Source organism: Lagopus muta, chromosome 8 (assembly GCF_023343835.1).
Source record: "Lagopus muta isolate bLagMut1 chromosome 8, bLagMut1 primary, whole genome shotgun sequence".
In the NCBI taxonomy this organism is placed as follows: domain Eukaryota; kingdom Metazoa; phylum Chordata; class Aves; order Galliformes; family Phasianidae; genus Lagopus; species Lagopus muta.
Window position 1 is genome coordinate 28,858,239 of NC_064440.1, and position 24,565 is coordinate 28,882,803.

Consider the following 24,565-nt stretch of genomic DNA (forward strand, 5'->3'; position numbering starts at 1 on the left):
TCAGAAAAAGATATTGCTCTTATATTCTGTGTTTGGCTTCACCGTAACAAAAGCTCAAACCACTCAGATTCAAATTCAGCCAACCACGCAGGAGCCCAAATTATTTCAAGCACACATCTACATTCCACACATTTAATAACAAGCACATACATCAAAACTTGACTGAGTAGCAACAGACTAAGTCATGTTGTTTTAAATGCATATGCAAATACTTTGCTGAACTGGAGCCTGAATACATCAAAGCAACAGCAGAGCTTTATTACAGAAGTGGTATTTGTAAGTGAGAAGACGGGATTTTAGCTACCAAACTGTAAACCCTAATCTACTAAATTTTAAATGATAATTCAACACAGTATGTAAAAAGAAAATTACTTCATGCAACTTGCCAATGAGTGCTTCTTAAAGGTTTCTTGTTAAGAACTAAATACATATTTAAGCTCCTTACATCAGAGGTTTCAAGAGGTTTCTTTGATTAGTTTAGGATATTACAAATGGATTATGAGTTTTCAACATCAAATTCAACTGCTTGAATTTAAATCGGAGGAACCAAGAAACATTCACTGTTTGAATACACTATCTGTTGAGAAGCCTGTAGAACACAGGATCTAAATTTAATTATACTGGTACGTTGCAATGCAGAAATTGTTAGCTCCTTATACTAGCTAGAGGGAGATATAAATAAAACAGTACACTTGCTCCAAGACAATATCTTTGAAATCTTTGCCTCACACAAATCTGTGACTAAACTTCTCAGTTATATCCATGTTATTAACTAAAACAGAACTGGCTCATGGGCTCAACCAGAGATCAATCAGTTGGCTGCACTTAATAAATCTGGCACTTAGCCTTGTTACATGTTACGTGATCAGACTGGGCCCATCAATCTAGCCTACCCAGATCCCCCTGCTAAGCATTGCTAATATCAAACATATCAACAGTGTCACCTAATTTGGTATCTCCTGTGAGGATGCACTAAAACTCCTCATCCAGACCAATAATGAAAACATTAAAAAAAAAACTGGCCCAAAGACTGAGCTCTAAAAGATAGCCCTGATTAAAAGCCACCGACTGGATTGAACTCCACTCCCTAGGACTCTTTGAGTGCAGCCATCCAGCCACTTCATCTAGAGAACAATATACTTGCCCAAGAAATCAGATGCCAGTTTCTCTGGAAGAACACTGTGGGAGATGGTGTCAAATGCTTTACTAAAAAAAGGTAAACAATATCCATAGATCTTCTCTCACCTACTCAGCAGTTCATCTTGCCAAAAAAGGAGATCAAGTTTGTCAGGTAGGGCCTAAGGTTCATAAATCCAAGCTGGCTGCCTCAGATCGTTTGGTTGTTTCATATATGCCATGTGATAGCAAGCAAGATGATCTGCTCTGCAGTTTCCCCTGCAACATAGGTCAGACTGACAGATGTATAATTCCCTAGATCTTTCTTCCTACCTTTCATGTAAACTGGAATCACATTTGCTAACCTCCAGTCAAACAGGACCTCCCACATTAGCCAGAATTGCTGGTAGATTATTCAAAGTAGCTTGGTGAGGGCTTCATTAGTATGAATCTTGTCCAGTGCTAAAGACTCAAGAAATTTCAAAACATGAAGGAGTGCACTTACAGTTTTCCATTGAATTATAAGGAATTCATCTCTCTCCATCACCGTTTTCCAAATCAAGGGGCTGAACACCCTAAGGACTATTAGCTTTACTAATGAAGACTGAGGTATATCAGGCATGAAGTACCTCAAAAAGACATTAAATACCCTACAGGATGCCTGTGATTGATGCACTGAATGAATGTCACGAGTTTCTGTTCTTTTCTGAGCATCTTCTTTTTAATTCCAGTCAAGTCAGCAGCTTTTTTGCCAACTTCTTGTCAACTTTGATTAAGTCATCATTATTTTTACCTGATGACACGGCTGACAAAGAACTTGTACCATAAGCGTCAGCTCTGTCATTCTTGTTCATTCTATTCTTGCTCATTCCTTTTGCTCCCACAGTATTAGCATTATCCTCAAGAAGCAGTTTCTCTGTGGTAATCTTTTTAAGCCACTTGCCCATTTGGCGGGAGTTAGGTTAGTTAAAACTGAACAATACAATCTGTAAACCTACTCTTTTGCAGATTTGCGTGCCACTGTAAGCACACAAACTGCAATGCATTAATTACAATATGTTGAAAATGAATGAATGAGGGTGACTCTTCACATTGTGGAATATCCAGTTTTCCTCAGGACGCATACATAGTGGTACAAGACCTTCTGACATGCGGACCAGGCAAAGGGGACCAGTGTCAATCTATATATTAGATATGGGTAAAGCTTAATTTCTTCCTCAATTGTTTAGATAAATAAATATGAAAGTTCTAATATTTCCTTCATGCACTCCAATGGATCACACCTCACTTCGGAGAGCACTGCCTTACAGAGTTTTGGTCCATGTCAACACGCTCGCTTTCCAACAATATCACGGCGCAGATGACTGCAGAGACAAAAGACTGTTCTAGGTAGGCAGTTCAGTTGCAAGCATAATGATCCAGGGAGGAAGAGTTTAGATGTTTCTAAAAGAGCCAGGCTATGCCTTTTAGCCTCATGGCTAAAGATGACCTGTCCTTTTTAATTCTGTAACACAGATACAGGGCCAGTGACTTCAAGAGGGTCAGAATCACACCCATTAACTGTATGTAGTGCATATGCTACTACTCCAGGACAGAATAATAGTATTCATAGCTGTTTTTGCTTGGTCTCATTAAAAAGAAGAGAGTACCTTAAGTTCCATTAGCTCCTGTGTACTAGATGGAATACTAAGGGCTTTTTCTGATATTCTCTCAAATTCATCACATAGCCTGAAAAACAAATAAACAGTTTGGCAACTGTTGTGATTTGTCATCCTTAGACAAATCACATACATTTGCAACAGCAAAAAATAAAATATCATATGCTTTAAGTTTTATGAAGTTCAGCAGTGGAAGCAAAACTAAACATATTTCAAAAAACATTTTCAGTTTGAGTTACCTCACGCTTATATTGACGATCCTTGAGCATTTTGGCAATAATTTCTTCACAAATATTATCTGCTCGCTTTGCCAAAGCATTTGTTAGTTCATCACAATGCAGTTCAAACATTCCTAGACGGAGATACTGAAATACAAATTTAAGTTACCCAAATGTTGAACAACAGTTACCTACAATCATTCACTATCTTAAAAATAACATCAAGGCCCTCACCTAAGATTTCACTCAAGCCAAACAAGGGTCTTAAAAATTTACAGTGGAGAAAAAATACACACTTATAACTTCTCTTTGTTCATGTCAAAATGTAACTAAACCTTACTTCTATCACTTTTTATCTTGACAGTCTACTGCCTCATGCAGGAAGGGCATCTATTCTCTGTAAGAAGGCAGCAGTGGATGTTGTCTGGTGACATTACAGAGTTTGAGGTACATCTAAAAAGCAGCAATCTCTTAGAAACATGTAGACGTGTGGTACTGCTAAGGATTATAACAAGGGGCCTCTGCCTCCCAGTGAGTCTCGGAATCCAGTGATTTCTTTAATTAGGGCAAGAGAGCTTGACTTCCAGACACGGGAGCCCTTACGACTAATAATTACTTGTTTTTCCAGAAGATTCAGAAGTTTCCAGAAGAAACAATTTACAGCCTGGCTCCACATCTACTAGACCCATTTAAAAGCTGACTAGCAGTGGGGAAGGATGTCTTCTGGAGATCCACTCCACTGGAGTTTCACAAGTGAGCCCAGGATACAGGTAAGCGTCCTATTTTTTCTGCTTGGCTGTAATAACTATATAGCCAAGCTCTCTGGTATACCTCATAACTGTAATATCTGCACATTCATTGATTGTACAGTGTGTCTCTCACAAGTCAGTGCTGAAATCCAGGAAACAAAGTCACCTGCTGCGAGCCTCCACCTCTACCACACCCCGCTCTTATTTCTGTGGCCCTGCAGGTTGGCAGTGGTAGTTCATTGTGAAACCAGCTCTGGACCCAAAGACAGTTTTGAAAGGCAAGGTATGTGAACAATTGGGGGTTAGGGAAACATAGCAGGCATTGCAGTGTATGCTGTGCACAGACCAGGGTAAGAACAATCACATGTGATTAAGCATTGACTTGGAGGTTGAGGTCTGGGACTCTTATGCTGTATGTGAATGTCTCACAGGAAGGATTGGTTGATGGTACATCTCATTTCATAGAGCTGAGAATCGCTGTGCGTGATGCTGCAGAAGAGCAGATCCTGTAGTAGTACGGCTGTAGGTTGCTGAGGGAAATGGGGAATAAGAGTTCCAAGAGTTCCAACAATAATATAGGTGGATTGTTGTACCTCAAGGATTCACGGAATCACCTAGTTTACTTGGATGAGTGCTGGAGAAAAAATTTGGAGAAGTTTCAAGTTGAAGAGGGGATAAAGGTGTTACAGAATGTGCATGGTAGGCTGGAACTGGTTGCCTAAGGATGTTGTGGATGCCCCATCCACATTCAAGGCCAGGCTGGATGTGGCTCTGGGCATCATGGTCTGGTGGTTAGTGACCCTGCACAAAACAGGGGGGTTGAAACTAGATGATCACTGCGGCCCTTTTCAAGCCAGGCCATTCTAGGATTCATTCTATGATTCTACGAAATAAACTCCTGAATTTCTTGGAGAGGAAGGGCTAGGAGTGTTTAAAAATAAACTGCAGTATGTGGAAAAATAAGTCAGATACATTGGGCATGTAATTTCTGAGGGGAAATTGAGAGTTCTGAAAGAACTGTACAGCTTTCTTTGCTGTAGAAGAGGGAGTTGTCAAAGTTTCTAGGTCTAACTGGATACTGTAGGTGATGAGTAGAAGTGTATGTGTAAAAAAACAAAGAGATTGTAACTATCAGAGGGAGAACTGAACGTATTAAAATGGACAGAAGAGGGAAAAGAATTAGTAGGAGTACTGAAGTAGGATTTAATCACAGCACCTGTGTTAGAACTGCTTGCTTTAAAGGAACCGTTCTGCCTTCTTGTAACTGTCAGTGAAGAAGCAGCTTTAGGAGTTGTAACACAGCAATAGGGAGACTAAAGAATACCTATTGTGTACTCACCTGAGCTATTAGACTGTGTCTCGAGGTCAGCCCAAATGTGTCCACGTGGTAGTAGCAACTACCTTATCAGTAGGAAAGAGTTCCTGAGTACCCTTAGGGGCTGCAGGGAGTCAATTGTTGATTTTTACGCGTGCTCCCCCTGGAGCAGATAGCTCCACATTTTGAGACATGATCACTAACAAATGGAGGGGACAAAAAAAACAACAAAATAAAGGCAGTAATCGGCTCCTCGACCTCTTTAAAAAGCAGTGTCAAACTCTCCCTCCATGCAGTTGGAGTGGGCACAGAATAATTGGCCCATCTTAGAGGGAGTTGCAGCTCATATAAAATCTCTCCACAAGCAGATTTGCATGGGGGAGGGCAAGGGAAAAATCGCTCATTTGTGTAGTTCTAGGAGCTGCTCTTAGTGCCGCCATAGAGAACCACAAACATCAGTACACAGCAGGAACCCAAATCATCCAGTCCTTGCAGGAATTGGTTACATATGTGCTGGATCAAGTAGGAGATCTTATGGGACTGTAAAAGAAGAAAATTTCAACAAGCCCTCCTTCAGCAAGCCCACAGAGAATGGTCATTAAAAGAGAGGGAGATAAATACTAGTTTCCCAGATAGTGACTTTTATTGAAGAGAAAACCTGGAGGATGTGAGAGCCCAAAAAGATGTAGCATAAAAGCTGGTGACCCTCCACTACACTCTGATACTAAGTGGACATGCATACGAGGAGAGTGAAGGTGGGTACTCTGATGTTAGTATTGAGAAGGTCCCCTATTCTGTTACTGAGCTAGCTGAAAGATTTTGGTCACACCCTTTGGTAATCAGAGACAGACTGTGTATGGAAAGTGCACCTAGCGGGGAGAACAGATCCTGTTGATTGAGAAGGAATCTGAGTTAGTGGACCTGGCCTATTTTTCACCACCGGCAACCACCGTGCCCCGTGGTCCCTTACTCAAAGAGCTACTTGTTGGGATGATTATTCCCTGGGACAACTGATGCAGATTGATTTGCTACACACTGGTCCTGTCCTTTTTACCCACCAGGAGCCTCTTAACAAATTTACCGGGAAGGCTCAAGATGACCAGGAGGAAAGGTACAAAATAAACTATCTGGAATTGACCTACCTTGCAGCTGTGGTTTGTTTGGGACCAGGAACTTTTTTTTTTGTTTACTTTTCTTATCCAGTTATGCGTTTGCCAACCTCGGTTCTTCTGGAAATGATAAGCTCTGGTTTATTTTTTGTTTTGCTGTCCAAATGCTTACAAATGCTGATTGTGTTGCTGTGCCTCACATGTCGCTGTCCCTCACATTCTCACACTGCTCCATTCCCAGGGATCCCTGCAGTATCATCAGTGTCAGTGTTTCAGACAGGCATTTTCTTCAGGTAAATATTTTTAATAGCTTATGCTCACCTGGTCACATTAACTGGCTGGTCACAGTCCCATGCCAATATTGGGCATACTGGGTATGTGGGACTGAATTCTAATTCTAACAGATGCTTAACCCTTTCAACCACTGTTAAACACAGAAATGAAATATATTCAGGAAATGAATGGGGCCAGGATTTTAATGGCAGTAGTGGTGATCATGAAGAGATGGAGAACAAAGAATAAAAATGGGATGTCAGATGCAACAAGTGCATCATGCATTGCAACACCCCTGCAGACTTGGCTATCAGCAGTAGGAACCAATCAGTGGTGCTTACCTAAGGTATAACCTCAGCAGGAAAAAACTAACATTAAGGAGCACCTGTTAATTGCAGATGCACTTGCCATAACTCAACAGGAAGACTAGCTCTTCATTGTAGAAGGTAAAGGAAACAATTTACCCACTGAAATTTGAAAGGTGATTTGGGAGAATGCAAATGAAGTTGAAAGATAATTTTGATAATTTTGATGGCATCTAGTTAATTTCACTTAAGATCCTGCCACAAACTGTGCTGCAGCTTTTGTCTGAAGAAGACTCAATGCTTCCTTGTATACCATATACCGAATCATTGTGCTGAGTCTGACTGAAAATGGGGTTATATTCTACCTATTTAAAAAGAGAATGGGCTCAACAAAATGAAAACAAATGGCTAACAGTTCAAGTTAGTTCATGTGCTGTATGGGAACAAGAAGAATTTAGGTGTGAGAGTCACTGTCACGGCTGAAGACTTACATCCTAAAACTAAGCAAAATATTTACCATTCTTAAAGATATCCCAGTGAGATCCATCCAGTAGCGCTTATCTATATTGAAAAAGGATGCGTGTGTGGGGGAACTTGAAATAATTGCATATTCATAGATAACAATATGGCAGATGCATGTAACCATTCAAAAGTCTGATTGTAATTATACTGAAATGATAGGATGTCTCTTACATTATTAAGTTCCAGTTATGTCATATCAGTTGTTATGATCCAAGTATATGTCAATCAAAGATTTACCTGCAAGTGGAGCGAACCTTGCTTTAGAAAAGAACTGATTGCAGCATGATGACCAGAATCAACTGTTGGAATGAGTCTGAGGTAAACACCTATCCATCTCGTATCATCTCACCTCATCCACTTATTATCCACTTCTTTCCAGGGTCTTCTCTACCTGTTATGAACCCCATCGCAATCTCAATCCCACCTCATCCACATAATCTCTGCTTCTTTCCAGGGTCTTCTCTACCTATTCTGAACTCCATCTCATCCCACCTCATGCACATATTCTCTGCTTCTATCCAGGCTCTTCTCCACCTGTTCTGAACCCCATCTCATCCACACATTCTCCAAATATTTTCAGGCTCTTCTCTACCTGTTCTGAAGCCCATCTCTATCTCACCATGCCTCAATCTCATCCACATATTCTCCACTGCTTTCCAGGATCTTCTCTACCTGCTCTGAACCGCATCTCATCTCATCTCATACACATACACTCCGCTTCTTCCCAGGCTCTTCTCTTCCTGTTCTGAACCCCATCTCATCCACAAAATCTCCACTTCTTTCCAGGATCTTCTCTACGTATTCTGAATCCCATCTCATCTCATCTCATGCACATATTCTCTGCTTCTTTCCAGGCTCGTCTCTACCTGTTCTGAATCCCATCTCACCTCACTTTCATCTCAATCTCGTCCACATATTCTCTGCTTCTTTCCAGGATCTTCTCTACCTGTTCTGAACCCCATCTCATCTCATGCACATATTCTCTGCTTCTTTCCAGGCTCTTATCTACCTGTTCTGAACCCCATCCCATCTCATCCACATTTTCTCTGCTTATTTCCACTGTCTTCCCATTCTATTCTGATCCCTATCTCATATATCCCCTCCCCCACTCCTTACATTCTCATCAGACACTCATCTCATGCCCTCTCTACACCATCTCCTCTCTTCCCATGTATTTTCCATCTCTTTGCAATTTGTTATCAATCTCTTGCCAACCCTTTCTTACCCATCTGATTCCCATCTCAATCTTCTTTCTTCTTACTTGAATCCTGTGCTGCTGATACTTTGTCTGCTTTTGACTTGAATGACTTAAGAGTGCTGGCTCTCAGAGGCACAAGGAAGATGTTAAGCAGTGCTGCTACTGCAAAGAGGGCATTAGCACCTGATCCCTTTAAGCTCAGAGCTGCTTTGGCCCGGTTTGGGCTTTGCCCAGGCAAGGGAAGTCCAGTCCGTGCAGCTGCCAGAGCAGCCTAGGGTGCTGCATCAGCATGTAGGCATCCTCCTTCCTGACTCACCACCCTCACTTTCCCAAATAAATGGTAAAAATAGGCCAATAGCCACTTGTAGCTGCCCACTGCCAAGGTTCTGTTTTGTGAACTTCCCTAGAGTCAGCCCCAACCCTTAGATGGGCCCATTTGTGAGCACAAGGAGGCTCTGGCCTGCATCTGGTTGTTCCATGCATGTTGCTTCCCTCCCTTTACTCCTCCAGTCCTGCGCTCAAACTTCGTGTGAGCATTCTCTCTAACTGTATCTATGTCTGTGCTGAAGGCTGCTAATCAATGCCATCTTTAATTTTTCTTACATTGTTACCCTCTTTAATGGAGCTTGCTGCTGTAATGCAGACCAAATCTGCTTTGGTTTAAGCTAGAGCTTGTTATTATTTTTTTCTTTCACATCAGAGATTAATATTGTTTTATGACCGTTGGCACTAACCTCTTTTTCCATAGCAACGCTCGAGAGAACATAAACTATGAGTCATTATTTCTCTGTGGAGGACTTTTTTCTAATTATTATCATTCCGTGGTTCCCAACATATATATTTCTCTAGTGTTTCACCTTTTACTTCCCTTCTTTTGAACAAATAGGCAGAAAGAGGAGACTTCCACTGAACACCACTCCAGTATACAGCTCAAAGTCAGCCTGATTCAGAAATAACTTCCATTGTTCTCCCTTCTTTAGGCAAAAACCCTGTGCAGCATAAAGACAGAGTTCCTTAGGATAGCTCATAAGATAATTGTACTAGATCATCACCACAGGTTCTGAGACTTCTTTATTTAATGCGTGTTTTGTTTTTGAAGCTGTCTCCCATACCTCCCTTGCAACACAGTATGCTGCCTGCTGGTGCAAAGCTCTCAAAAAATTAATGGAGTCTGTTGCAGAATTAAGAATGAAGACATGCAAACTAAGGCCACCTACCTGCAGTCAACAGTCATGATGAGAAGCTTGTGCATTTAGTGCTCTGAAATGCTAAACAGCTAAGCCCAGCCCAGGTGTGCTGCAGCAGCAGCAGGGATACCTGGATCTGCCTTGCCTGGACAGTGTGCCGCTGTACATTCAGGCTTGTGCCAGCTGAGAGCCTTGATGTTGTGCTTGCATTTCACACCCTCCAAGAATGCAAACCATACATCATCCTGTAGCAGTTCCTGTACACAAAGAAGGACCAACCTGCAAAGCAGAGCGAGCTGCAGAACATAAGCTGGAACAACAGAACAACGGAGGTGGATGGGAATCTCTGCAGATGGCCTGGTCCGATGCCTCAGCTCAGGTTTCTTAGGGCTGTGCACGTGGGGGTTCTGAATGTCTTGGAAGATCGGGACCTGCTGCCTCTCTGGTCAGCTCATCTGTTGCATAGAGGTCAGGTGGCATCAGCGGTGCTAAATAACGAAAATGTGCAACAAACGTGAGGTAAGAATGCAAAGAATGCCAATGCTGCAGACTATGTACACACGCCTTTTTTAGGCCAAGTACAGGGAACAGTCTGCCTACAGAAATGCAATGCTCACTACAAGCGCATGTGTCTTGCTTCTCAGGCTCCTCGGCTCCCTGTGTTCTATGCTACTCATTTTGAGTGAGCTTTGGCACCTCCTTAGCGCAGTACCAACCATGATTATACATACCCTTACATTACTTGTTCCTTCTGACATGCCTGCAGGCAAACGAGCCCTGTGAGAGTGACAGCGTGAGCTGCATTAACCAGCTGCCTCATCCCTGAGTCATTACAGCTCGACGAAGCACCAAGAGAGACGCGGAAAAGGGAACGGTGGAAACATGCGGCTAGCAGCCAACCAATTATGAATGCACACAAACTGTCTATATTTGCAGAGTCAATTGTCATTTCCACAATATCACAGGGAAAGCTATAAGCAATTTGTGACTTCTAAATAACCTTCATTTTCTTACCATGTTTAACATTCTTCTGTTGATGACTGGTGGAGATTGAAAGTCAGCGAGCAGGTTATGACTGAAGACAGTATGAGGTGACAAGCTGTTTGAGACCTGTGTAAACAAGTCCTACAAAATTTGAGAAGAAGAGATTTTCTGTTTGCGTGTCTCGATGTAAGTTCTTTGGAAGAATGATTACGTCCTCTGCAAGCTGCTGCATCCCTCTACAAACAAAAGTCAAGCCTACGATACACAATGCGTGCATTTATGCGTTAGGGTCAGCAGCAATCTCAAACAAGACCATGCTATGCACCATCTCTAAAACACTTCATATGACATAAATGTAATGCATATATATGACATATAGTTCCAAATAAAACAAAATTTTTACAGATTTTTGGAATTATTTTGAATTCTTTCACAAAAAAAGGAAAAGAATTTACAGAATCCTATAAACCCATCAGATTTTCTTAACCAGCTCCCAGTATGTCTTAACAGTAAGGTACCCACCCACTGAGTTAAAAACACAGAGAAGAACTAAGAATGGTAGAAGTGCATGGCAAGAGAAAACGAGTAAGAAAATACAGATGAGAAACGGAAGAGTAGGCTGTGGGTGGGGGGAGGCGCGTACGAGAGAAGCCATCTGCAGGAAGGGTGGGAGCTGGGAGGAAGGGATCTTGAAGAACCAGCAGAATTTCTCTGCGCTCCAAATGGGTTTGGAAAGCAAACCCGGCTTTCCTCCCTGCCGTTCCTGGTCCTCATCCCCTTGCTTTGCCAAGAGCTCTGCTATATTAAGATATAAGCAATCATGTTGGCTGAGCTGCTCCTTCATGTTTGGCCTTCATCAGGAGTTGCTCCATTCTCACGCAGCTGCTGAGAAGCAGCACGTGCCACCTGGCTTTCCCTTCCTTACCCATGCTTTTTACTATTCCTTCTCGTAGCACAGACCTGTGGTTTCACAGGTCACTGTTGTCACACTGTCCTGAGGTTAGAAGCAACTTTCTCCTGCTCCAATCTTATTATTTCCTAGGTTGTTTCCTGGCATATCCTAGCAAAAACAAAAAAGAAAAGAAATCTGGGAAAGTGCTTCTACATGTACTAAAGAATAAAGCTATAGGGATAAACCAAACAAACTCTGCTTGGAACTTACCCGATTTACTTGTTATAACAGAGAGCATGACAAAATTGCTCTGATGCATCCCTCCTGGAGCAATGTGAAAGAACATTTTGGCTCTATAAACCTTAATCACCGCACTACAGCGCCATGCTCAGTGTCCTCTTTCTTTGTCTTCGTACAACTTCTATTTCACTCCTATTTTAGTTTTTAAAATTATAAATTACTAAATGAGCCCCGCCATCTTCCCCCAAGCAGTATTTACACACAACTACGCAGCTGGCAACGCACTGCAAAAAAACCATTAGCTGAAATAATTACTTGACAGGAAATGGAGTTTCCTCTTCTCCACCCAATGCATTCCATCAAGTTGCAGCGACTTTGCTTCCTTCCAGCACTTAACAAAGCAAATGGTGAGCCTGGCAAGAACCTGCAGACATCAAACTTCCATGGTCATCAGCACGGAGAGCTGTTATTGTTCTCATTTCAATAGATCAGTCACACCCTTCGTGAGAAGCGGTCCTTCCTTTCCTGACTGCTAGAAAGTTCTTTTACACAGTAATCCTCTTTATGCAATGCAATTGGTGTGTTCAGCTCTGTGTGCTATGTGAATACTACTAGGCAAGGAGAAGGGTGCTATATTTCATGTATATTATAGCTTCTTAACAGATTTAATACAGAAATTGTATTATTGCTATTGTTCCTTCACTACCCTGCTTCGCTGCTGTGCCTGCTGCTGCATTCCGAGCTTCTTGCTTGTTTTCTGTCCACAATTTATTACTATTACAACTTTGATATGCATCCTCAAGTGGTTTTTCACCGGGACTCCACTAGCCTATGTTAATCCTCGCAGCCACTTAACTAAGTTTTCTGGTTTTTTTGATTGGTTGGGTTTTTGTTGCTGTTTTTTAGAGGAGAAAAGGAGGTGCTCCCGGCATCCATCAGCAATTAAAATACTTTTCAAAACCATGAAGAACGGAAAAATCCATGTAAAAATTGTTAATAGCTTGACAATTCTTACGTTGCAAAAACTATCACCTAACACTCTCAGCTAATCAGCTTTACCAAAGCTGAATCGTTCCTTGAAATTAATGGGTCTTGCTGTGGATTACGCCACTTCTCAGCATGCACTGGACTAGTAAGAACACCCAGCAAATTAGAAAGAGATTTTGCAGGAAATCTGCAATAACTTGTAAGGAGCTGCTCCTCATTAAAGAGGAAACAAAACAAGACAGAAAATAATGAGTTTTCATAGGCGTTCACTACCTTCCTCACCCCATACCACACAAATGCTTAAACACCTACTGTATCTCCTGATACACGATGAATCCTTGACTCCCCGCAGATGACTTAGATCTTTTCAAACCTGTTTGGTTGGGTTTTTTTAGTACCTCAGTATTCTCCCAGTGTAGAGGATAAACGCTAGTGTTTGCCTCTGAGACGTACCACCTGGAGGCAGTAATGCTGTCAGAGCTTGGCTTGCCAGCTTCCCTTCCCGGCACTCAGCCTTCTGCGGCTTGGAGCCTGGAGGAAAACGATGAAAGAAGTTGTATTACTCACGCAGGCCATATATACCACCAGCTCTGCCACTCATTCAGAAACTAATGTATTTTACTAGAAAACTTGAGAATAATACCAAACTTTAGCCCATCCCCAAGGAACCATCCTCTTTCATGCCAGGCTTGCTCATAATCTGTTCCCTGCACGCTGTGACTCCGAACCGTAACCGCGGCTCTCAGATACTGCCACAGTAAAGCGTAAATAGTGGAAACGAGCAGGTTTTTCCCCAGAGGATTGCTTCCAGGCACTTGTCTCACAGCGATAAGCAGGCATCCAGATGGCTACACAGACCATATTGCTACTAGAATAGTTCATACACTCCTGAATCCCAAAAAAGGTGAAGGAGAAGACTACTTTCTTGGGGTTATCTGCTGCAAAAAGAAAACGCCAAGATCAGGTTAAGACATGGGCAGCCTGCTGGCATGCTGCTTGCCTTAATGCAGCAGCATGGGCTGTATATGAGCACTGCCATCACCACACAGCAGAGATGGGGCATTGCTGAAGTGGGCGTCTGGATCCACGCAGTACAATGCAGCTTCCAGCTCCAAGATTTTGTCTCCAGCCCCTGGAGACCCTAGCTCAGTCCTCCTGCTACAGACATAAAGGCAAAAATACCAATTATCACAAAGAGGCTCGGTAAAACCAGGTCATTACAGAGCTCCAAGTTATCAAAGAACAGAAAGTCCCTTTATACTGGGGCAGAAGTATTATCTTACTATTTAGCATTACTACTTTTCTAGCTGCATGTATCAAATGGACCACAGCAAGCAGATAAGAAATGCTGGTAAAAATCAAAGCGGAGATTAGTGAGGCAGCAACCATGAGAGCCATTCAGGCAGAGCAAGGAGCTGACACAAGCCAAGTGTACTTTCAAATTTTAAATGTATTAAATCCACCTTAGAAATAACCGGGACATTACAAGGCTGTGAGGACGCTAATTTTCTCTCCTACATAGACTCTATGGCATTGCTCGTGGCCAAGGTTGCTGCAAGGAATCAGTGCAGAAACAAAAAGAAAGTAGCTTTCCACCCTTGCTTAGAGGGGATTTTCATGTATTGGTATTTGTGGGGATGTTTACATCTGCTTTCCAGCAAGCTGTCAAAGCCGTATTAAAAACTGAAACTATTAATGAGGGAGTGCTGTGTCGTTCAGTGACATGCCTGATGTGTACATCTTTCTCTATGGTACAAGCAATCCCTTCAACTGCACAAGCACCACCACAGCAGTTTGCATATCCAGGAATGAATGCATGTCACATGGCGTCAGTGTGAGGAACGCTATACATGACACACAGACAGAACCTGCAGTATTTCCCAGTGCTTTGGAGATAGAAAGCAGTCCTTGTCAGGGATATTACAGTAAACCAGTGACAATGAAGTCATGCAATATGGATGCTGTCACTTCTATAGAGACACAAAAAAGGTCTCGAGGTCATTAACTTGCACAGCTCAGGGAAACAAGTAGCTGCCTCTGACAGGACCGTGCAGCAATTAGAGCCCTTAAAAATTAAGTGTACTTTATGTTAGTTAGTTCCTCTTCCCTAAAGACTTTATTTCCCTTTAATAAACTATTGCTTATTAAAGAAATTGATTCATGTTTGCAAGAGAGGAAAATTAACTTCCTACACACCAGGTAGCTCAGTGGGAGCTCCAACAGCATCTGACCAGCAATCCTCAGCCAGAGCTGCTAGTCAAACTCTGACAGAGGTTTATCACATCTGTAACACGAGAACACCGCCCACAGCCACCACCATCCTGTGACACCAGCTGAGATTGGAGAAGCTCCCGACGGGTGGTGGCATTTTGTAGCTGCTCCCTAGCAGGCTGCCCGCTGAGCTATTTTATTTTTGGGAGCTTTCTTCTACCTTACACACACAGAAAAGCACTGAAAGAGGGCTGCAGGGAGAGCGGAGGGATGGCAGACCATGAGACGTGGCACTCTGGGGGTGGTGCTCCCCGAGGCAGGCTGCCCAAGCTCCCGCAGGGATGTTACTCATCTCCTCCACCAACACGCGGGAGGCTTCCATTGATCACACAGTGCTAAGCAGACATCTGGAAGCGCTCAGCACGTCTATCATTTTCACAATCCAAAGAAGCAGAGAAAATCAACTGCAATGTTAATTCTCCCTCAAAACAGAGCCGCAGTGGAAACGTGCCCTATATCCCACTGTCAAGATTCCCACTGCTGTCAGGCCTTGATACTGCACAAGCTCCTTTTCTTTAAGAATAGAAGGCTGGAGCAGTTGAACCTCTTCCATATGCCATATTTGTTTCCAAGCTATGCAAACACGTGCATAGCTATATGAACATAGATATTAATACACAGATAGAAACATAGATATAGATAGATATAGATAGATATTAGAACATAGATATTAATACAGTGCTAACCAGAGCCTGGAGGGGTGTAGCCTCTGAGGTTTCAGTGTTCCTCCTGGCTTTTGTCATTACTGGTGGTGACATAATGCACAATCTCCTCAGAGCGCCGCTGCTCGTAGGAATGACTTAGCGCTGCATACCACAGGTAGCTCAGGCATACACAGCACTAAGATTGTGCAACTTCTGATTTTAGTGTCAAAACAGGAACCTCATTGAACAACAACTCCACCAAGTACAATCCTGTAACCTATAACTCTCTGCTTCCAAAATGCATCTGTCTTAATGCTATGCAAACAGCTACTCAAAGTGAAGAGATCTAGTGAACACAACTGTTTCCCCTATGTCAAGAGGAGCAGAAACTAAGAGTATGCAAATAAAATTCCCGTGTTGTTTGTGCTTTCCTGCAACACAACGATTCGATGCGCCCAGGTCCGTAACGCGCCTTCCAGCACAGCTCCTTTCTCCTCCACTTTCAAGGCCAGTGTTTTCCCCCTTACTCACAATAAATTGGATAAAAAGGGCTCGAACAAAATTGCCAACCGCACCAACAACTCGCAGGGCCCTTGTTACAGCCCCAGTCACCCACCCCACATCCTGCTCCTGCTCTGCACAGTTGTAGAGCAATTCACACTGCAGTGATGAAATGACTGTAATGCATGTGGGACACAGGAGCCAAGAGAAACATCCAGGGCATTATTAAGAGTCACTAGAAAAATCTTACATTGCTTAAAGCAACGCCTCATTATTCTTACCTGGGCTTCTGATGACGGACAAGATGCCAACACCAGATGCACAGAACTCACCCTGAAACCGCAGGAGAGGGAATCAGGAGCAGGTCCTCAGTACCACTGAAACAACACAAAAGAATTATTATTGTTGCCGGTTCCTCTGCTGCACATTCATTCAACTGAAAATCTGCCCTCTGACAGCACAGAGGTGGCTCAAATGCCACAGCAGATGAGCATTACTCTCCAGCTTAGAGCCCATTATGCCATGTAAGATGAAACTGTCAGAAACCAGCCTTTTCCTTCTATTCCAGACATACGCTGGTGCTTTTAGTTCATAGCTCTGCCTCCTCCCTGCCATGAACAAGTCAGAGGTTTCTGAACATCAACTGAGATAAGGATGTAGTGCTAAATGCCCTGCGTGCCTTGCTGTGTGCTATCACTGAGCACATGCCTGCCCTGTAAAGCAGGGCAAAAGCGGGAAGGGGCGTATGCTCCAGCTGCAGTGAGCAGCTACCTTCCAGTGGAAAGTACATCACCAGAAAGAATGCTACTTATTCGTAATGTTAGCCATTAGTGGAGACAAACGTTTCTGGCACATCTCTTTCTGCAGCAGTGGAGTTATCCCACACCCTCAGCAGTTAGCGGCGCCGCTTTCCCCCCGTACCCCAACTGCACGCCCAAGCTGAGCAAAAGGCACTGTGCCATTGGAGCTTGACGACCTGAGGAGCAACACAGGTGGTATGTGAGAGGAGAGGAGCAGCCAGCCAACTGCAATGCATCACCATGCTGTGATTCACTACTCACTTATGCGATAAAGCGCAGTGCAAGGACGCACTGAATCCAAGCGTGGCATTTTCCTCTCTAGCTGGGGCTTGCTCCGCAGGACTTCCCCTTCCACTATGGCTGTGGATAGTCAAGGTCAGCCATGCAGCAGGCCCGGAGCACAGTGAAAACCAGCAACAGCCCCGCTACGACACCTCAGGGTGGCAGATGTGGGACCTGGGGCAGCAAAGCTGAGCATGCTGTGGCACAGCCCCCCAGCGCCTGGGGCAGCAAAGCTGAGCATGCTGTGGCACGGCCCCCCAGCGCCTCAGCCCTCTGCCATCAAGTTTTGCCAGAAATGGGCAGTTTCCAGACTGGAATCCACCTGTTTGCCCCTCTCTGTTACTGAGGGCTGCTCTGCGAGCAGGCAACCACTTGTGGCATGGAGGTTTTCTTTAACAGCGGACAGATAACCTGGCCCTCCAAACTTTTGCATGCATTTCCATGTAGCTCCAAGGACTTCGCAGTGAAGCCCCATCTTACAAGCTGACCAATGGGAGAGCATGTTGTGGCGTTGTCCTGATCATCTGCATCCCATTGGACTCAGAGCAAACAAAAGGCAAGATGTAAATTCCCCTCTTCCTTTCAACTTGGCCTGCCCATCAGATATGATGTGTTTGTCCCTACCTTAATTGGGTTGATTGTAGGATCAGACAAACATTTGTGAGTACCCACGGCTGTGTCGTATGCCTCTTCTCATTGAAAAGAAGTCAAAGAAGCAATGGTACAAATTCTGCCTTTAGCTTTTTTTTTTTTTTTTTTGACAGTCTTGAAGACATAATTGTAAAAAAGGGAAACGTGACCTAGAGTACAGAAGCTCAATGCTCCGTCCTCAGAGAGCGTTATCAGTGGTTCGCTGTCAAACTGAAAAGCTATTTTCCAGGATGATCTGTCTTAGATGACTTGAACACTTTCATAAATAATTTGGAGGATGGAAAAGAACACGCTTACTAATTCTGCAGATGACAAAAGCATTAAGGGAGTTTGAAGACAGAGCTAAAACGAACACAACTTTGACAAATCGGCAGAACGAAGAGTCTTAAAAATGTAATCCAGTTCGTACTCTAGTGAAGAAAAATGTAATGCCCTAAGCTTAGCCACGATAGACCCCATATGAAACAGAGAAGGCGTAAACCATAAAACACGGTAGGTATAGGAAATCTTCGCAGATTGACAGTAACAACAAATCCCAAATTCCTCGGATCTCCTTTGAAGCACTGCATTTACAAAGCTGCGGGTCAGCTGAAGAGAGCCAAGAGTACCCAAGAAAATAAATCTGTCATAACTCTCTCTCAACCTTCCAGCACCAAAAAAAAGAACATCAAAGGAAAGTTTGCTACCTGTCAGACATAAAGACACTTCAAAACTAGGAAAGAATAATCTAGATATTATCTCTCTGAACAAAGGGGAAAGAATATTGAGATTATATGTCAGCAGAGAGAATCACAACAATTGGAGGGGATGATTTTCAACAGCAGCCACCACTAGGCACTAGCAAGATTGTTTGGGGTGGCAGGAGAGCCTCCATCACCAGACACTGCTAAGAGGATGGGCAAATTACTGCCAGGGATTACATACATCTGGCTGGAGAAGGTGGTGGGACTTGATCCGCTGAAGAACTTTGTACCATCAAGTGCTTGGTTAAACTCTCTGGAAATGAAAACCAACCTAGCCTGTCCCAGAGCTGTTAACATTTGCTACACTCAGTGTACACAAGCAACTAAGTTCTGAGAGGTTGACCAGTTGTGAAGGCAGCACTGCTTAAAAATACCTACCGTCCTTCCAGGGCTATAAGCAAGCTCTGCATCAGAAAATTGAAAACAGTTTTAAGTCTCTGACTGTCCATGGGAAATACGAAATGATACACTCTGACTTGAAGGGCTCGTGTGAATCCAGTCAAAACTTCCTGAAGTGGATGTCTCAGATCAGCTCATTAAGTCCCTATGCGACGGCCTAAACCAGTGGCCTCGTTTTCAAACGCACACTGAGCACTCCGCAGCTCCTGTAGAGTTGAAGAGGAGCTGGTGATTGCTTGTCACATCTGAGAACTCAGGACACTTCAGCTCTGAAATGTGAACCTGAAAGCAATTTTCTGTTTGGTTTTTCACACTCCTAATCCCAGTGTTTTGTGCATACTTCCCTGGGTTTTTTCTTTTCTAGGCCATTATTTCATTTGTAATGTAAAAATAAGTATTTCTCATTAAAGCGATTCCAAAGCTCCAGCTTTGGAAATCTTCAACTTTAGGCTGAAAGCTACAGAACAGCAAAAATTTTACCATATCAAACACATTTTGCACTCCCACATCCCCTCCTGCATTAAGAATTACATTCTGACTTACATAATAATCACGTTTGGGCCCCAGTCCTGCTTTTTCCTGCATTAGCCTTTAGTTTATTACATTTATCATCACCAAAAGTGGTGGGTTTTATTTATTTTAAAAAGAGTTACAGCTCACGTGCCTCAAGCTTTGTTTTCCTTTACCAAGAGTAAAGGAAAGTCTTTTTACAGGCATTATGAACAGTTAAACCAAATTTACAGAGAATGACAAGCCTATAGAGTCCTATAGGGTCCTTACTTGGCCCAAACTGCTTATATCTCAGCTAAGTACTAATGAATTACTCATCCATTTAAAGATTTTTAAAGATTATAAAGTATTTAAAGATTTATTTTTAAGTATTTAAAGATCTGTTTCTTCATCAAGTTTTACGAATTCACACTGTTCTCTCGTTTCCTCACCTAAATAACAAAAAGTGTCAATAATATCCTTGCACCCAAGTGCAGAACGTGAACCACTGCCAACGAGTACCTGCTGACACCAATTCTACTGAATACAAACATGAGCAGCTTCCACTGCTTCACTACTTGTTTCTTTACCAGTATTAGAATGTGAGATTTCCTTAAATTCACATTAGAAATTTGTCCAAAAATCTAAACCTTTCCACTTCCGATTAGAGAATCACCCTGAAACACAGCACCTGTAGATTTGGAAGCCGTTGCCCATTCTCACCAGACCACATCTGGTTTCTCAGCAGAAAATGAACCCGGCACCCCCAGCTGCCTAAGCAGAGTGACCAGATGCATCACCCCCACAATGGCATGAGGCAGCACATTTCCATACTCAAGGCACCCTGCATGCTACTGACACAACCCACCTCTGCCACGTCCAAGAAGGCAAGAACATGCAGAGCCAGCGATCGACGTCCCAGTCTTGTCTCCTCTCGATGTATATCATCAGATTCTCAAAACTGAAAACAGATTAACAATTGAATTGCCATCAGTAGCAAGCACCTGAATAGACAGAGGTCTAAAGAGTTGAAGATGTAACAGTTCTGAGGGAGGTTAACAACATTAATGCTATTCTCGGGTAGAGCTGCATGTATTTTATGAAGTGAATGAATGCTTCAGCTCTCAACATGGAAGTACCCATTACTGTGAATTATTTTGCCAGCAGGGCTTAGGGAAAGAAGAACTGGCAGTGGAGCGCTCTCAATAAGAATTTGAGCATATTTCACATCAAGGAAATGGATCCTACGCTAATTTTCTCTCTCAGCTACTCCAGTTAGCAAAGTTCAAGATGATAGTGGCAATAGGAAACAACAATTCAAGAATGAGACGTTTGTGCTTACCCTTAGAAGTAATCCTAAACACCAAATGCAATCATCACAGAGCTGTTTTGAGCAGAGGGCTAAGTCTGAGCCAATTCCGGCCTTGGAGGGCACTGATGTACAGGGACAGAGCCGTCTTGAACATCCTTCGTCAGTCACAGGAGAGCAAAGCGAGCCTGGCCACGCTACAGAAACCCAACGAAAGAAACTCAGCCCAAGCAAGATCACACTGGCAAAGGTGAGGAAGTCATTCATAAGAACTGGCACCTCCCCAGCAAGCAGGCAGAGTTCTAGCAGCACCCGGGCAGCAGCAGCTCATCCTCACGACGTTGGCACGTGCATACCTGTGAACCAGGCGACCTCACCATTTGCAGCAGAACCACCAAAGAACTTTCTGCAGCAAAAGGCTGACAAGGGGACTCCCGAAGCTCTGCAGCATTGGCTAAGAGCACAATACAAATACTCTGCTTCCAAGGTTTCCAGTTCCCAATCTATGTTTTCTTCCCTATTCAGCTAAATTCTCTTTTCTTGCTATGAAAAAGTTAAATCTGTGGGGGGACATATGGATTTTTCTGTGAGGGAACACGATGAATGCTTCAGATTTTCATTTTGTTTGCACATGCACATCATCCAAAGGAGAACAGGCCTCAGTGTGGGTGTTTGTGATGCGACTGGAAGATAACAGCCTGATGAGGGATTTGTCAGCAAGCCGTGCTCTCCACAGCCTGCACATCTCAGCCGTGCTCACAGAGGGCTGGCTAAGGATCCCAAGCTTCTAGTCAAAGAAGAAACAGTATTTCAAACGCAAAAGTCATACATAACAAGAAATCTTTTCAAAATCAAATAGACCAGGTGTTTCACCACCAAATACATCCTGAAGAAGCAAAACCTGGAAGGGGGGAGGTGGCGGAGGTATCTTTCAGGTGCCAACTTAGAAACAAAAGCCAGCTGTGAGTAGTTGTCAGTAGCACACCAAAATTATCACCATGGTTTCCCAGAAAGAAATTACAACCTCAAAAGCCAAAAGGCCTTAAAATTTAGGGGTATGTGTCTTTATCTTGCAGTTTTCAAGCCAGCAGCATCTGCCAGTTGATCGCTCTCATGCTTTCAGGCCAATTTTACTTAATGAAAGCAGTTTCTCATAATCACAGGGCTGGAAGATTGAGCCTTAAGGAAAATACTGACTATCTTGAGACTCCCCAGTAAGAAAGTAGGCCTGAATCTGGGAGCGCAGCAAGCTTTAAACACAGAAGCTGTGTGTTATACCAGTGCCACTCACCTGTTTGTGCAGGAAGCCCATGCCTGGTAGCATGCCTTGAGAGGTAAGTGGTTGGATTTTGCATCTGAGAACTGAATTTGCAATTTTCAGGTGGATTTCAAAAGGAATTTGTGAGATTCTGTGCTTGTCAGCAGGCATTTCAGTCCCATCACTCACCGAAGAACTGAACAACCGAGACATTAAAGGGAAAGCCCACACGTCAAAAGCTGAAAAGAGAAAGATGTTACGAGCAGACCTGAGGTAAAGGCAGCTCATGATTAAGTCATGAGATTGTAATTAGGGGTGTAGGAGCATAGGAATACCTGAGCAGATCGTTTCTTTGAGGCTTCCACCCTGGGAAGGCAAAAGGCTCTGCCATAAGCACACGCAGGATCCATGCCAGACCCATGCCACCTTCTGATGGCTAAAGTAGGGATGGAGAAAAAAATCAAGGGGCTGCTTTGGAGGACTAGTTGAGTTAATGCACTGTTTGCATTCAATTCACTTTCGTTGCTAGGTGGTCATGTTTGCCATTTTGAGTCTAATTAATCTAATTAAGGCACCTGGATCCTTTGTACTACCGTTTCAGAAATTCGATATGCAAAGGGAGTTCCGTATCATTTTGTGTTCTTTGTGGAAAATGGGTGTGTGAGTGAGTGACAGAGCCAGCAGCACCTGCACGTGTGGGACCTCCACACCTTGACTGACAGCATGCTTAAGAATTCAAGCACACACCTCCAAGTCATATTCTGTATTCATAGAATAATAGAGCAGAATCATAAAACTGTTAAAATTGAAAAAGACCTCCTCTGAGTCCAACTATCAAGCCATCCCCATTGCACCCACCAACCACATCCCTTGGTGCCACATCCACGTGTTTCTCACACACCTCCAGGGACAGTGATTCCACCACCTCCCTTGGCAGCCTGTGCCAAACCTCACCACTCTGATAAATTTTCCATAAGATCCAGGAAAGAGATGTACAAAACGCAGCGAAGCCCAGCACAGCAGCTCTAGCAAGCTAGAGCTCAGAGCTCACAGCGACCTCCCCGAACATGGGCAAGTAATGACAGGCTTTGAATAAGCTGTTGTGCAACCAACAGTAACTAAAACAGTAACAGTTCCTAACCCAAGGGTCTGAGGATATCCAGACTCGCAACAAAAGGCTGAATTCTTCCTGCATAAATCAGACAGACAAAGTGAGGCACATTTTTCCCTAACGCTGGTTTTCTTGCACTTTATGTTTTTGCCATTGCCATCAAAGTAATAGTTTGGATTGACAAGAAGTCATTTTTAATTAGACAGATCAACCAAGGCACAACATCAGCATTTCTGAGAACATCCGAAAAAGCAGCTTGCTTCTGCAAGGAAAGCTTATTTCCATTTGAAGATTAAAGGTTCCAGACAGCAGCAATATGTTTCTATCTGCCATTTCAAAAGGGAGACTTGAGAACATCAGGCCTTACCACACAAGAGATTAAAAGATACAGGGAGATAATGCGTAACCAATCCTGCTTCTCACAGGTTTTTCTTCCTTAATCCTGTCCAGCAACAGCCGCTAACAATGGCAGCATCACCACATTAAGCAAGGATTAGCAGAAGAGGCCTCAGCACAGTGCTGTCACCCTGCATCTCACGCTGAGTGCCATCATGTCCCACTCCCTGACTGATGAGAGCAGCGTGCTGGCGGGCACGGAGCCTGGAGACACCGGTGAGCTCTGCTCCTCTGCTGAGCTACCTGTTGGGGATTGGGTCAATCAGCAACCACGCTGCTGAAAAGCTGTCAGAACCCCGTTATCCCCAACCAGATGTTTCCCTTCTGATGGAAACAGCCCAGAAGATGCTCTTTGTCATTGTTTCTATAGGAAACAGACACGATTAAAAAACTTGAAAGCTGCAACAAAGAGAAATTGTCATTCCCTGAACAGCTGTGAGCAAGACAACTGCCAGCTGCAGCACACAAACCCTTTTAGAAAACACGCCTGCATGCAGGCTGCACCGCTTATGTTTCTCTCTGCTTGGTTTCACAGCCTCCCTGCATTAAACACTGGAGGGCAGAGAGGTGTGTTCTGCGGGGCAGACCTGCACACAGCAATCCACAATGGTCTGTTTTGAAGAAAGAACTGAACCAAGTATTAACACAGAATACATTTCACAGGATCATTTCAGTTGAAAGGGAATTTTAAAGACCGTGTATTCCAACCCTTCCGCAATGAACAGGGACACCTATGCTCAGAATTCCCACCAGCCTGACCTTGAATACCTCAGGGATGAGGCACCCCCCTACCTCTCTGGGCAGCCTGTTCCAGTGCCTCGCCACCCTTAAAAGCTTAATACTATTTCACATCTCTTCCAAAACAAACTTCTCAACAAACTGTTCACATTTCCCACAACCGCAACACAACCTGCCTGCAAGCCCTATAGGACACCCCACGGTCTGATCAGCAGGATGC

At 43.5% G+C, this 24,565-nt stretch overlaps 1 pseudogene; it reads right to left on the bottom strand.

Moving 5' to 3' along the window:
* Positions 1–24,565, bottom strand: part of LOC125696675 (dynein axonemal heavy chain 7-like) — a 106,693-nt pseudogene that overhangs the window by 71,842 nt on the left and 10,286 nt on the right.